Source organism: Ambystoma mexicanum, chromosome 8 (genome assembly GCF_040938575.1).
Source record: "Ambystoma mexicanum isolate Mex_15411 chromosome 8, UKY_AmexF1_1, whole genome shotgun sequence".
Lineage (NCBI taxonomy): Eukaryota > Metazoa > Chordata > Amphibia > Caudata > Ambystomatidae > Ambystoma > Ambystoma mexicanum.
In genome coordinates this window covers 574,612,934-574,625,934 of record NC_090929.1, presented here as the reverse complement: position 1 = coordinate 574,625,934, position 13,001 = coordinate 574,612,934, and the positions used below count along the sequence as shown (strand labels likewise).

General features: G+C 46.3%; 1 long non-coding RNA gene across 1 annotated transcript in view; it reads left to right on the top strand.

Moving 5' to 3' along the window:
- The first annotated feature begins 484 nt into the window (after window positions 1–484).
- The window catches only part of LOC138473633 (uncharacterized), a 43,587-nt gene continuing 31,070 nt past the window's right edge, over window positions 485–13,001 (top strand). The window contains exons 1-2 of the long non-coding RNA XR_011268824.1: window positions 485–546; window positions 631–759. This is a non-coding gene — a long non-coding RNA (uncharacterized lncRNA). The remainder of the gene's footprint in view (window positions 547–630; window positions 760–13,001) is intronic.

The window sequence follows — 13,001 nt, the reverse complement described above, 5'->3', positions numbered from 1 at the left end:
CACTTTATAGAATATGATCACACCACTGAAGACCTATATTGGTAGGTTATCGATGTCGTTAAGAATGCAGCCACCCCACTTCAAACACTGGCTAACAAGGAGGCATGCTGGATTTTTCTATTGGATACTATTGAGCATGGGCTCAATAAAGCATTCCCAGTATGGTAAAATGATTGTCCATTACACACTTAATTTCCAATTTCTATCTTTGTTTAGCATTTTCCACTCCTGTCTGTATTTTCCATATTTTAAGGCATTGTTATTCTTGTGGGTGGATGGCACTCCACTTTTTTAAGATTTCTTACTTTGATGACTTTGGAATCCCCTTAAAATGTCTCACGGGTATCGTCTTAGCTAGGCCAAGCATCATGTCTCAACAGGCATTGTATTGTTCTGGCCCATGCAGCGCCAGTCCTCTTTCTATTTTTATGATTTAACCTATGCCTATACCTGTAGCCACGCCCCCATAATTCAAGTCACCTCACGTGGTTCCAGTACTCCTCGCAGGTCGTTCTATACAGCTTTCTGACGGCAGGATAACTGCAAGTAAGTTATTGCGAGCCCGCTTTCATTTTACTTAAATGCGCCAATGTTATTCCTACGAGTCAAAACATATGTTTTGTTTCATAGGAATACGGACAACCTGTACCGTTGGCACCTTGCGGATAACTCACGAGCCTGCAGCAACATGGCTCCCTGTCCACATTAGTGCCTGAATGACCGGAATTTATTTCCGTGCAACGACACCTCCTGCAACAGGTACGTTTACTTTTTCAAACGTGCCTGTCTCCCCATTAAAACGATGTTATAAAGTATGCAAAAACATGTTATGGATGCATATTAAAAGCCAGTATTTTTTCTGGTTCTTCCACTCTGTTTCAGACTGTTTTATACATTTGTGAGGAGTCGTCCTCTGACTCGTGGCAAGAGACCGTTTTCATTAACGTAATGACAACAGAATGACTACTTATTAGGCATTCACAACATCGCATTAGGATCCCTGTAAGCGCATCGTAGTTCTATTTTCTCTTGATTTTCTTCCTCCCCTCACTTTTTCACAAGTATTTCATCAATAATGTACAGGGGAGCACCAGAAGGTTTTTCTAATAGTATTTTCACACAACACATTCAGCACACCTATGCACCAGTAGGTTATTATTTGGTGTTGCACTTCAACTTGGGTAAATGGATTAGGGGGGGTGGTTATGGGGTACCGATCCAAATAAAGGGCAAACACCCGGTCATATCTATCATATGTTGCTTTTTAATCACCTTTCATCCTCATGCTTGGGAGCTAGTCACTTAAGATATTACTCAGTGACAAGTCCATGTCTGGTTGTTCTACAGGGGCTGGATCAAGAATCAATATCCCTGACGAAGGTGGTTCACACTTGTCAGTATACCACGAAACGCCAGTTTTGCCACTGTCTTAGCACTGGGGTTCTGCTTACACCGAGACCAGTGGATGTGGTTACCCATGCGTACCATCACTCTGGACAGTGGAAGGCATAGTACATTATTTCAGCCTTATGTACATCTTTTCATTATCATATTTAACTTGAATAAGTTTAACACTTTACTGCCATCTGTGCTGTAATTAAAATTTACCCAGCCTTTTTCTACATTTTGGGTTGATTTTGCCACATAAAAAGGCTAGAGACACTAGCCCCAATTAAGCTAGGGACAGCTAGCTATAGTCGGTTTCATGAGCCATCCTGCACATTTAGCCTTATAGACAGACCTGTGCTGCTGTCACACTGAGCGTGATCTGTTAAATTCAGCTTCTCTGTTTATCTTTTCTTCAAAGCAATATGTATTCGTGTATTACCAAGATGTTGCAAGTTCTGTAAATATTTCTCACTGTTTTTGTGACATTTTCTTGTGAAAGTTTTCATTATTCTCTTTTACAAGCAATGATGTCATTAAAAAAAAGTTCACACAAGCTCCAAAACTTGCTTTCTCCTTGCTTATAAACAATTATATATTTTTGTTTGTACCACTATGTCTTTGTTGTTTCGTGTCAATAACAAAATATACTGCACAATTATAGTATGTTAGATGATATATCATTTTTTTACTAAATGATATGATTTATTCGTGATAGCTACCAGTCGAGTAATTGCTGGCAGCCTCTCAATCAATTGTCTAATATTATTTACACAGGAACACGCCTTCGTTTCATAACAGTCTTCTACTCTATAGAACCGCTGGCACATGGATTCAGAAATCAGTATGTTAATGCCCTTGTAAAATCATTAATGTTGAATTAGCACTAGCGATGTGCCTTTATAACCAAACTGTGGTAGATTATGTCAGTTGGGAAAGTGTCCTCATGGACTAAGCAGCCATGGAGGGTGCCTGTTTTCCCCTTCCCTAGACAGTTAATATCACAAAGACATGTGCAGTCTTTCGCTCTTCCCTATTCCACACTTGATGAGTTAGCAGAAATTCTGGAATGTTCTACATATATTGAATAAAATGCATTAGAGTGGAGCAGAGTGTTCTTTTCATAGTGATAATCTCTGACAATCACATGGAGGTTATTTGTTCCTAACTCACTTTTGCATTGTAATAGTAGTACATTAGTGTATTTCGAATCACAGAAGATTCATAAAAGAATACATTGCAAACAATAAAATCGCCAATTGCAAAATGCGCACTCTAAAATTGAAGATAGTCACAGAATGTATACATTGGTTGAGTAGCCTGCAATTTAATATCCACTAACCATTATAGATTAACATAATTTGCTCATGTAGACCAAGCACACAGTAAAGTGTTAGCTAATTACACACAAATAGGACCATTTGACATAACATAAAACAGATACATTGCTTCCCTTCAGTGGATGATTCATCTCACTTGAAGATGGCCTATGAGCTTTTGCTGCTGCGGTTTAACCTAAAAGGGAAAAAAACAGAATAAAATGGGAAACATGCTCAATAACAGTAACACATTTTGGACACATAAGTGGGCCATCCTTATTCCACCTGCCTGTCAAAGATGGCAGAGGTAAAATGCCTCATCTACATTTGGTGGCAAGCACCCTTACTAAGTCTGAGGTTAAATTATCGATGTGCATTCTTCTAGATGTTGGAATGCTATGGATCCTTAAACACACATATTGTTTTTACTTCTATTGTAGTCCGATTAGTGTGCACATAGAAAAGCCCCAGCAGGTTGAAAACCAAACTTGCATTCCTAAACCATGTCAGGGAGCTAGCACCATTCATGCTGCAGACATCCTGTACATAACATATATACTTATGCAACAGAGGGGTACTCCAAAGCTTGAGCCAATAGGATAAAGATTCTAAATGTGCACACCATCAATTCCATCACAGCTCAGCTCAAAATAGAGTGTTATGGCACATTTGGGGAGATTCAGCGATTCTCTTTTAGCACAGGATTTTCAAATGTACTGAATCCCTAAAGTTCAGCCCCATTCCGAGAGGAGGCACACGATCTTAACTTTGTGCCCCTTTGGGGCCAATGACGCAATCTTTTAGCTGCAGGTCTTGATAGCATTAAAAATACCCCTGCAGCTTTTTGCTAAAGAAAGTTCAGTTTTCCTTAGTCGGTCACTCCTCTTACCCCTCTGTGGGTGAAACGAATAATGAGATAGTCCTGAAGCAAAACATGTTCTATTTGAATGCCATTTTAGGATAAAGAAAGAATTTTGGCAATGTTGCCATAACTAAAGCTCATGCCTTTTGTTTTGTCTGTATTAATAGGTGTTTTTGTTGCAGAATTGAGCAAAACAATCAATCTTCTTCTGATGTCCTTTTGGGTTTTTTGATGTTTGAACTTCATTACAACTGCATTATCTGTAACAGCATTTTTCGAAAAACTCGCGTTGTGTCAGCAATATCGGGACAAATTAGCTTCTAGAATTAAGATTATCTCAGCTACATGATCAATGTATAGTAAAAATGAAAAAGGGAGTAGGACACATTTTTGATTGACACCCCTGATATCAGGGAATGTTTGAGTCAATGCAGTCCAAGGACCATATGTTACAGATGCAATGTTAAGACTTTAACATTATTTAAGATGCTTGTTTAGGATCTCCCAAAGTACAACCCTTGCTACAGAATCAAATGCTGCCCTGATGTCTACAAGCCAAATGTACAGAGATAGCTTATTTAAGAAAGAATATGTTTGCGTAACCATTTAGAAATTGAGTGCTTGATCTATAGTATTACTGACTTTTGAAATGCATCCTGGCAACAGGACAACACATTTCTGTGACCATGTGGAAATTCGTTTGTACAAAACCTTTCTAAAGAGTTTGGAAATGCTATCGATCAAGGAGATAAGCTGATAATAGCAAGGAGGATCTTGAACCCTCATTTTAGGAACTGGGATAATTTCAGTAAAGAAGCATGATAATATAGTTTTCATTTTTAAAGAATGGTACCCAAATGCTCAGTTTACCCCTGAACAGGTCCTCTGGAAGTCTGATCAAACTTGGGGCCTTGTCCTATTTCTGAGATTCAATTGCAGACCCGATCTCAACTTCCATAAAATAAGAGCAATATTGGATACCTCAAAACTATATTTCAGCCCAGGTGCACATTCCCTGAAAAGGTCCGCCCCATAAATCAAGCTAAAATGATGTACACACTATCCACACATATTATACTGGATAGTTACCTCTTTTGTTAATGCACCTTGGTTAACTACCAGCCTGAATTCTCGCTTGTCTTTTTTGAATACACCTGCCTTAGAATTCTACTGAGCCAGCTCTTTCAATCATATTTTTAGGAGTAGCATATTTATAGATTCTGTCCTTAGGGCAGTTAATCTGTTGGGGCCAGGATTTCCCTCCACTTTTATTTCTCTGAGTAGCCACATCTTAGCCCTATGACAATCCATGTCATACTAGGCCTTCAATCTCGCGTGTCCCATTTGGCCAGACCCATGAGTTTTGTTACATATGGGACTATATGCTTAACCAACTCATTAAACGTTCTCATATTAATCTCACATTAATGAGTAAACACGTCAGACAATAATGGTAATGATGCTAGCATACAAGGGGGACACCGACATTCAACTCTAATTTTTGCCTTTGGATTTTAGACCTGTTATAAGGACCGAGTGATCCTTTGGAGTAAATTTACTGAAAATCATGTGCTTTGAAAATAAGTGAGAAGAACAAAGTGTTTTGTCGCTTTCGACTACTGTATTAATAGAAAGCACCCGAACTCTATGCTGCAAAGAGAAGTCAATACAAATATAATCTAAATGGTAAGATTGTGTGGCAGTGTGAAAGATCAGTTTCGCTGCAGTGTCAGTAGGAAACCTCTGGTACATGAAGAACTCCTAGTGCAGCTACAGAAATAAAGAGTGTTAATGCACATTTGCTAGATCTCATTCGAATAGAAGGGATTGTTTAGGGTTTGTCCCAGATTTGATCAAATTCCAAATGATAGCTGCTCATATTTAATGTGATTGTATTTATTGGTTATTTGTAATGCACTTATACATCAAAAAGTGTTTCAAGGCACAACAAGGCAAGAAAGTGTGGAAGAGAGGTGGGAGAGAACAGAGATGAGGGAACAATAAACAGTCCTACTAGACCTTGTGACATTTGGAATCTGCAAGTGCACTAACAAGAAGTACAAAAACGGAACAGAGGAATAACAAAAGAATAACAAAAACAGTCCTACCTAGTAACAAACTTTTTTCGTCATGGGTATTGGTCCCGTGTTTACTCTAAGGGCCTCATTACGACCCTGGCGGTAAGTACCGAACATTACCGCCATGGCGTAATCAAAGTTTACGCCATGGGTCGATGGCGTAAAGTGCGGCATATTCCGACCCATCGGGCACGTGCATTACGCCATGGCATTAATGTAAAGTACGGCATGGCGTAAATGGGGCAAAAACGGCCCTTACCGCCATCGCACGCCGCGCAAGTAGCACTACCGCCACACACACCATAGCGGCGTACGCAATTAGCGGTCACCGTAATTAGCGGTCACCGTAAATAGGCGGAACCGGAAATAGCGTCATCGCGGCGGAACGGGAAACTGCACGACGGCCATCTTGAAAAACACAATCCATTGCCATCCTCCACAACCATACCTGATCCAACCCTGACACCTATCCACACCCAACACCCACCCAATTAGCCAAGTAAAAATGCCCAAAGCCGTTAAAAAAGCATGTGACCGGCAGCGCCAAGACCGTTTCTCAAGGGCGGAACTAACCATGCTCGCAGAGACTCTGCAAGAAAATGCTGCAGCTGTATTCTCCGCGCAGATGACAAGGCCGGCAATAGGGAAAAAGAAGGCCATATGGGCCCTAGTGGCACAGCGTGTGAGTGCAGTGGGGGCCGTACCCCGCACTGCCCAGCAGTGCAGAAAGCGCTGGGACGACTTGAGGCTCCGTGTCCGAAGCATCCTCTCAGCTAACCGGAACCTAGCCACGTCAACTGGGGGTGGATCCGATTCTCCCATAAAGCTGCAAGCAGGGGAGGAAATATGTGCATCCACCATCGGGATGGAGAGCATCCATGGTGTCGGAGGGATGGAGAGAGGAGCGCCAACCTCAGGAGATGCAGGTAGGTGGCCAGAGCAAGCCATGCTAAACTCAACAAAGTCCCATCATGTGAATTACCATGTAGCCCCATAGTGCATATGCAACACATCGGCAGGTGCATGTCCACAGACACATCCAGACTCCACCCTGTACACATGCAGCATGCACACCCTAACTGCTGGCACACACATACCACCATGCTACCTCCACACAAAAGGCACAAAACCTGTATGCTCCTGCCTGAAATGTGCTGCATGTACCCACTGTATAGATGTCATCCCTCACAATGCACGGCCAATGTCCGCGGACCCATCAATAACACTATCCCTCCTTTGCTCCACCACAGGATCTGACACAGACCTCCAGGAAGAGGACAACACTGCATCCAGATCCACCAAGAGGGCCAGGCCACAGGCATCCACCTCAGCCGTCCTGAAGCAAACACACCAGCAGCCACAAACCCTGCCTGGGGAAGAGGACAGGCAAGTGCCAGCCCCCACAACAGCAAACACAGACCCAGCAGCAGCACCGCACATGTCACTAGTCGTGGCCACTGAAGGGACAGGCTCTGCTGCAAGCAGCACCCTCGGTGAAATCGCTGCCATAGCGGCAACCTCCGACAGTGAGGCAGGCAGCATCGAGGTCATCGATGAGGGAAGGCCCACTGCCCAGCCACATTCCCCCTGCACATCTCTAAGCCCCCTGCAGGCGGATGCCACACAGGGGCAGTCGGAGGCCGAGGATTGGCCAGCCACCCCATCCCCCCAGCCTGAGGTGAGCAGCCCAATGGATATGCAAATGCCACTGGGCATGGGCCAGCAGAACCAGCAGTCACTTGAGGATATAGTTACCCGCCAGCAGCAGCTATCCGCCCTCCTCAACGAACATGTTGCACAGTGTGGGGTGCCAAGGGATGGCATGGAGAGTTTGGCAGACCGAGTCACAGCTGCCATAGAGTCCTCCACAAAGGACATATGCACGGAACTCGCGGCTGTGCGCAATGTCCTCACAGAACTTGTCCAGACCATCAGGGACATGCGTCCAGATGTGCAGGCCGGACCGTCCTCATCAGCCAGCTCGGCACAGAGCAGCCCCATCCGCAGATCAGGGCTCAATCTACGCAGCACGGGCAGGGGGGAGGTGGGAGGGGGTGTGTCACGACATTTCATAGTTTGAATACACTTTTTTCTTTCCCAAAATGAAATGTGTGGACATTTTCATTGCATATGTGTGCTTTATTGGTGTACAGTCCACAGTGTGCATGTCCCAGAGACACACAGTGCCCCAAGTGCAGTCTCCATGTGATTCACACCAGCCGTGTGTGCTAGAAGCAGAGGTCGATGATACTTTGGCGCATTGCACGCCCCTCCTGTGCGTCGCCTCCTCCATGGGGTGCTGCCCCATCGGCACCCTCCTCATCCTCATCGTCAGGTGATTGCAGTCCTGCGTCAGGGGGCAGGGGCACATTCCGTCTGACGCACATATTGTGTAGCATGACACATGCCATGACGATCTTTGCCACCTTCTCATGGTGGTACAGGAGTGCCCCACCAGACCTGCTGAGGCTTCGGAACCGTGCCTTCAATAGGCCGAATGTCTGCTCTATGACCACACGAGTACGTGTATGTGCACGGTTGAAGTCCTCCTCGTGCTGGTTCTGCGGGTTCCGGACTGGTGTAAGGAGCCACCTCTTCAGGGGATAGCCTGCATCACCTGTATGTAGACGAGAATGTATGTGTCAGTCATGTCGTCTGATCAAGAACATGATGTGCCACAATGGCTTGCATCCAACTGTTACTTCGGCTCACTTCTACATGCACTAATTGATTCAAACAATGCAACCAGTATATGCTCATGGCTCCCATGGCCTGTTTTGCATGCCATCACCCAATGTATGCAGAGGGGTTGAGTGCATTGTGAGTGGCCATCCTCTGTCTCCGTTCTCTGTGTTGCTCACAGCCAGGTGGAGTATGCATCATTCAACCCACCCTTCAGACAGGTGGAGTATGCATCATTCCCCCCCCCCCCTTCAGCCAGGTGGAGTATGCATCATTCCCCCCCCCTTCAGCCAGGTGGAGTATGCATCATTCCCCCCCCCTTCAGCCAGGTGGAGTATGCATCATTCCCCCCCCTTCAGCCAGGTGGAGTATGCATCATTCCCCCCCCCCCTTCAGCCAGGTGGAGTATGCATCGGTACGTCATTCACCTGCCCACTTCCATGACATTGGACTCACTGAGTAGCCAGGATCTCGGGCCTGCATGTCGCTCCATGTAGCGTGGTATTGTGGAGTTCCTCAGGACCATAGAATCATGGGTTGATCCGGGGAATCGGGCACAACAATGTGTGATGATCTTGTTGGAGTCACAGACCATTTGCACGTTGATTGAGTGGAACTGTTTCCGGTTGCGGTACGGTACCTCCATGGCACGTGGAACCACCAATTCCACATGGGTGCAGTCGATGGCACCAATGCAACTGGGTATGCCGGCTAGTGCATGGAAACCCACTTTGGTGTTTGCAATGTCCTGGGCAGTCCGTGGTAATGAGATGTGGTCGTCTGTGTGCTTGAGGAGGGCATCGAGCACTTGGATGAGTGTTCGTGAGAATAATGGTTGTGAAATGCCATGCAAGTGCCCCACTGTGTGCTGGTAGGTGCCTGTGGCCAGGAAGTGGAGTACAGACACTACCTTCAGTAGGGGGGGGGATGGCGGTTGGAGTTTCTATCATGTTGACGATGTCGTTGTGTATCATGTCTACGATGGCGGTGATGGTGTCCCGGTCCATACGGTACGGGTTTTGGATCTGCTCAGCAGTGAGGTTGAATGGATTGGCTCTGATGCGTGGGATTGGGGGCTGCCTGCGTGGTGGCACTGGCTGTGCTGGTGGGGCTTGCTGGGCCTGCCTTGCCCTCCTTCTCCTCCTGCGTCTCCTCTGTGCAGCCTGTTGTTGTTGTTGTTGTTGTTGTTGTTGTTGTAGTAGCACTTGCATTGCTATCAGGTCCTCCAGCCCCAACATTGCTAGTCGTATTGGTATCATTGTGGAGTGTCACTGGGTGTGGGAAGGGGTGGGGTGTGCTCTTTTTGTACTTCCTGAGTCTGTATTGCCTTCACCTGTGCTGTTTCTGTGCACCTGTGGCAGCTGCATTCACTTTACATGGCCCTTTACAGTTGGTTCGCGATGGCGTAATTAGCACCATGGCGGTAAGGTACTTAACGGGCTGGGTGATGGCGTTAGGTGCATGTCCGCTTGGGTCGGCATTTGCGTACCTTTCCGCCATGGCGCTAAGTACGGTGTGGCCGGTCGCGTGCGCGCACCCTTAGCGCAGTTAGCGGTGGCGTTAACTACGATGCCGCTAATGGCATCGTAGTTTACGGTCACGGGTCATGATCGGACCTGGCGGAAAACGATGGCGGTAACCATTTACCGCCATCGTTTTTCACTTAGCACCAGGGTCGTAATGAGGCCCTAAGTGTCTTGTGGCAATCTGTACCTCAAGGGTGTGGCTGGAAAAGGGGGCCCGTGTTTCCCCAGAAGTTACCGCTGTCCTCAGTGAGGCATCCAAGAAGAGGAGCATTCAGTTGTTGAAATGTTTTATCGAATTGTATTTTGATTTAATTTTGCTGGGCACATAGTATGCACTTATTCAAACGTAGCAGTCATGTGAGGCCTGTTTGAATGTCAGTATTTGTATCAAAGTGTATGCTGAGTATTGGCGTGCTCTGGGTGTGTGTGCATCCGTTTCAGTTTTGGTGTGAGGTGTATAAGTGGGTGTCGTGGCCTCTATTGATAAGGAAATATAGTGAAGTTTTGCGAGAACTTACTAATTTGCACTCTTTTGCCGATGATTTGGATCACCACACCACATCACAAAGGACGTTGTAAGCTAAATATATCGGACTCAATAGAAGTTGCATAATCCTGTTTGCCAAAAATGTTATGCGCAAATTGCCTAAGTGTGGTGATATGTTTCTGTGTGAGAGTGGCTGTGTGCAAATGAAAGGGGGATGGAGATTCCCAACATTTGTGATGTCAAATATTGTGGGGAGATGGAGATTCCCGACACTAGAGGTGTTGAATATGGTGGGCGATGGAGATTCCCGACACTAGTGGTGCCAAATATGGTGAGGGATGGAGATTCCCGACATTAGTGGTGTCAAATATTGTGGGGGATGGAGATTCCCGACATTTGTGGTGTCAAATATGATGGTGGAGATCCCTGGCATTAGTGGTGCAACATTTTTCGAACTGGTATTATGACTTTAGGCTGCGTGTGGGGTTAGGAACTCTGAATGGGTTTTTTTTGCACATTTTGTCGATGGCGGTTGGAGGAAGATGGTTGTGTGTGTGTGTTTTGGTTTGTTTGGATATTTGTCGGATTGTGGGCTGGTTCCCTGGGGTCGAGTTCTGTGGTAGGCCAACTATGGATCAGTTGTTTTGTTTTGGTGGGGGTGTAGCTATGTGTTAGCTAGGTATGGTTCAGTGAGGGGGAGAGCTTTTTGCTCGGAGCACTATCTTGGTAGTAGGGGTTTTGGAAACTTAGTTAATTACTTTGATTATACATGCTCCTTTGAATTTTCCCTTTGCTGATCTTTCCGAGTAGTTACATCTTGGTGTAAAATGTGGTTGTCCCTATAGGCGGAAGATATGTTGTGTTGAGCTCTGCCTGCATCTGGTGCAAGTGAGTGGAATGTTGAGATGGGAGGCAGAGCAGAGAATGTGTACCCATGAGTGAGTGTTCCAGGGTTGTCAGTTGTTGTCATGATGCCCGCTCCCGGGGAGCCGGTTCAAGCCCTGCGTCCCCGAAAGCGGGCATCCAGTCCCCAAGGAAGGACCCAGCAACCCCATATAGGGGCCCTTTGGACAGTGTCTCGGCGCCTATGGCGCCAGGCTCATAAAAGACATCAGTCCTGGCGCCATAGGTGCCAGGCTCATTATGGGAGTGCTTGGGTGCACTTACCTGATGCAGACCATGCTGCAGGATCCTGGCCTCCTTGAGGCCTGAAAGGAACTACTTTACCTGTGGGACTAATTTACCATCCGGGCGTGGTCGGAGAAGGATACATACCTGATTGGAGGAAGGATACATACCTGGAACTTCTTCCAAGGCTATTTAAACCCCACCCGAACAGCTACACATGCTTCGCGTTGTTATGCATCTAGCAGCTGGACGCTCACCGTGTCTGCTCCTGCATCCTGACTTCTGCCACGCCTGCCAGCATCCTGAAGCACCTGCAAAGGAAGAGAAGAAGAGAACAGAAGAAGGAAAAGTCCTTACCTGCTAAATCCGCATCCCGGAGACATCTCGCCGACAATCCTGAAAAGGAAAACTTTTATTTAAAAGCTCATCGCGTCGATCGCTGCAGCGCCGCATTCCACTCACCTTTACAGGGCACCTCCATGTTCAGCAACGATCATCCGGATTCGCAGTCACGCCCCAGCGCCTAGGGAGAAAAAGACAAGAACAAAAGGTGAGAGAGAGAAGGGAATAAGGAAAGCTAAATCTCCATGTTAAGACTTACCTGTTGATTCATTCCCTCTTCATTTCGGGTCCGCGCCGCATCCTGGCATTTCCGGACCCCGGCCCCTAAGGGGAAAAAGAGACATCAGCGTTAATGAGTGAATGAAAAGACATTACCAAAAAACGCTCATTAAAGACTTACCTGATTTCTACAAGGATTTCACCTCTCATCTCGGGTCGGTGCCTGTTCCCCGGCATTCCGTACCCCGGCCCCTATGGGGAAAAATACACTAGCATTAGTACATTAATGCATGGACACAAGGGGAATCTCTTATCAAAAAACTTACCTGGAAGCCAAGCAAGTTTGGTTCTCACCAATCCGAAAATCCAGTGAAGTAACTGGATACCAACGCGCCCCTGCATCAGAAGCAGGATGGAGAGCTCGTCCTTCCAGACCCTAAGGTGAGACGCTACGAGGAATCACTGAAGGGTTTCGAGGAGGGTGAGAGGGGAAAGTGGGAGGCCGATTGCATTACCCCGCAGACAGTTAATCCCCTATTTTCGCCTACAGAAGGATACTTCTGCAAGCCAGACAAGCCAGATTTGGGGGGCCCGGTCCAGTCCGTCTTCCGAACCCTGCGCATCACCTTAGAAGAGGTCACAGCAGCGTGAACCAGGCCAGCGCCTCCGTGGGAGTCAGGTGAGCGTAACAGTTGTAAAGATGTAAGCCCTGAGAGAGGATGCCGGTGGGTGTCCTATATTCCCCATGACTTACCTGACTCTAAGAACTGTACTAAATAAGCCTAAACCAAGTAAAGAGTTTACAGTTCACTCGAAGTTGTCAGAGTCATATGTAGCTGGACCTAAATCTCAACAGAAAGCCAAGTAAGCACAGTCACGAGAAAGGAGAGGGGGGATTCCCCACCTTGCGTAACAGTGATTGCCATACAGCACATCAGGTGGAACATGGGGCTAGTGAAACAAGACGGTTGA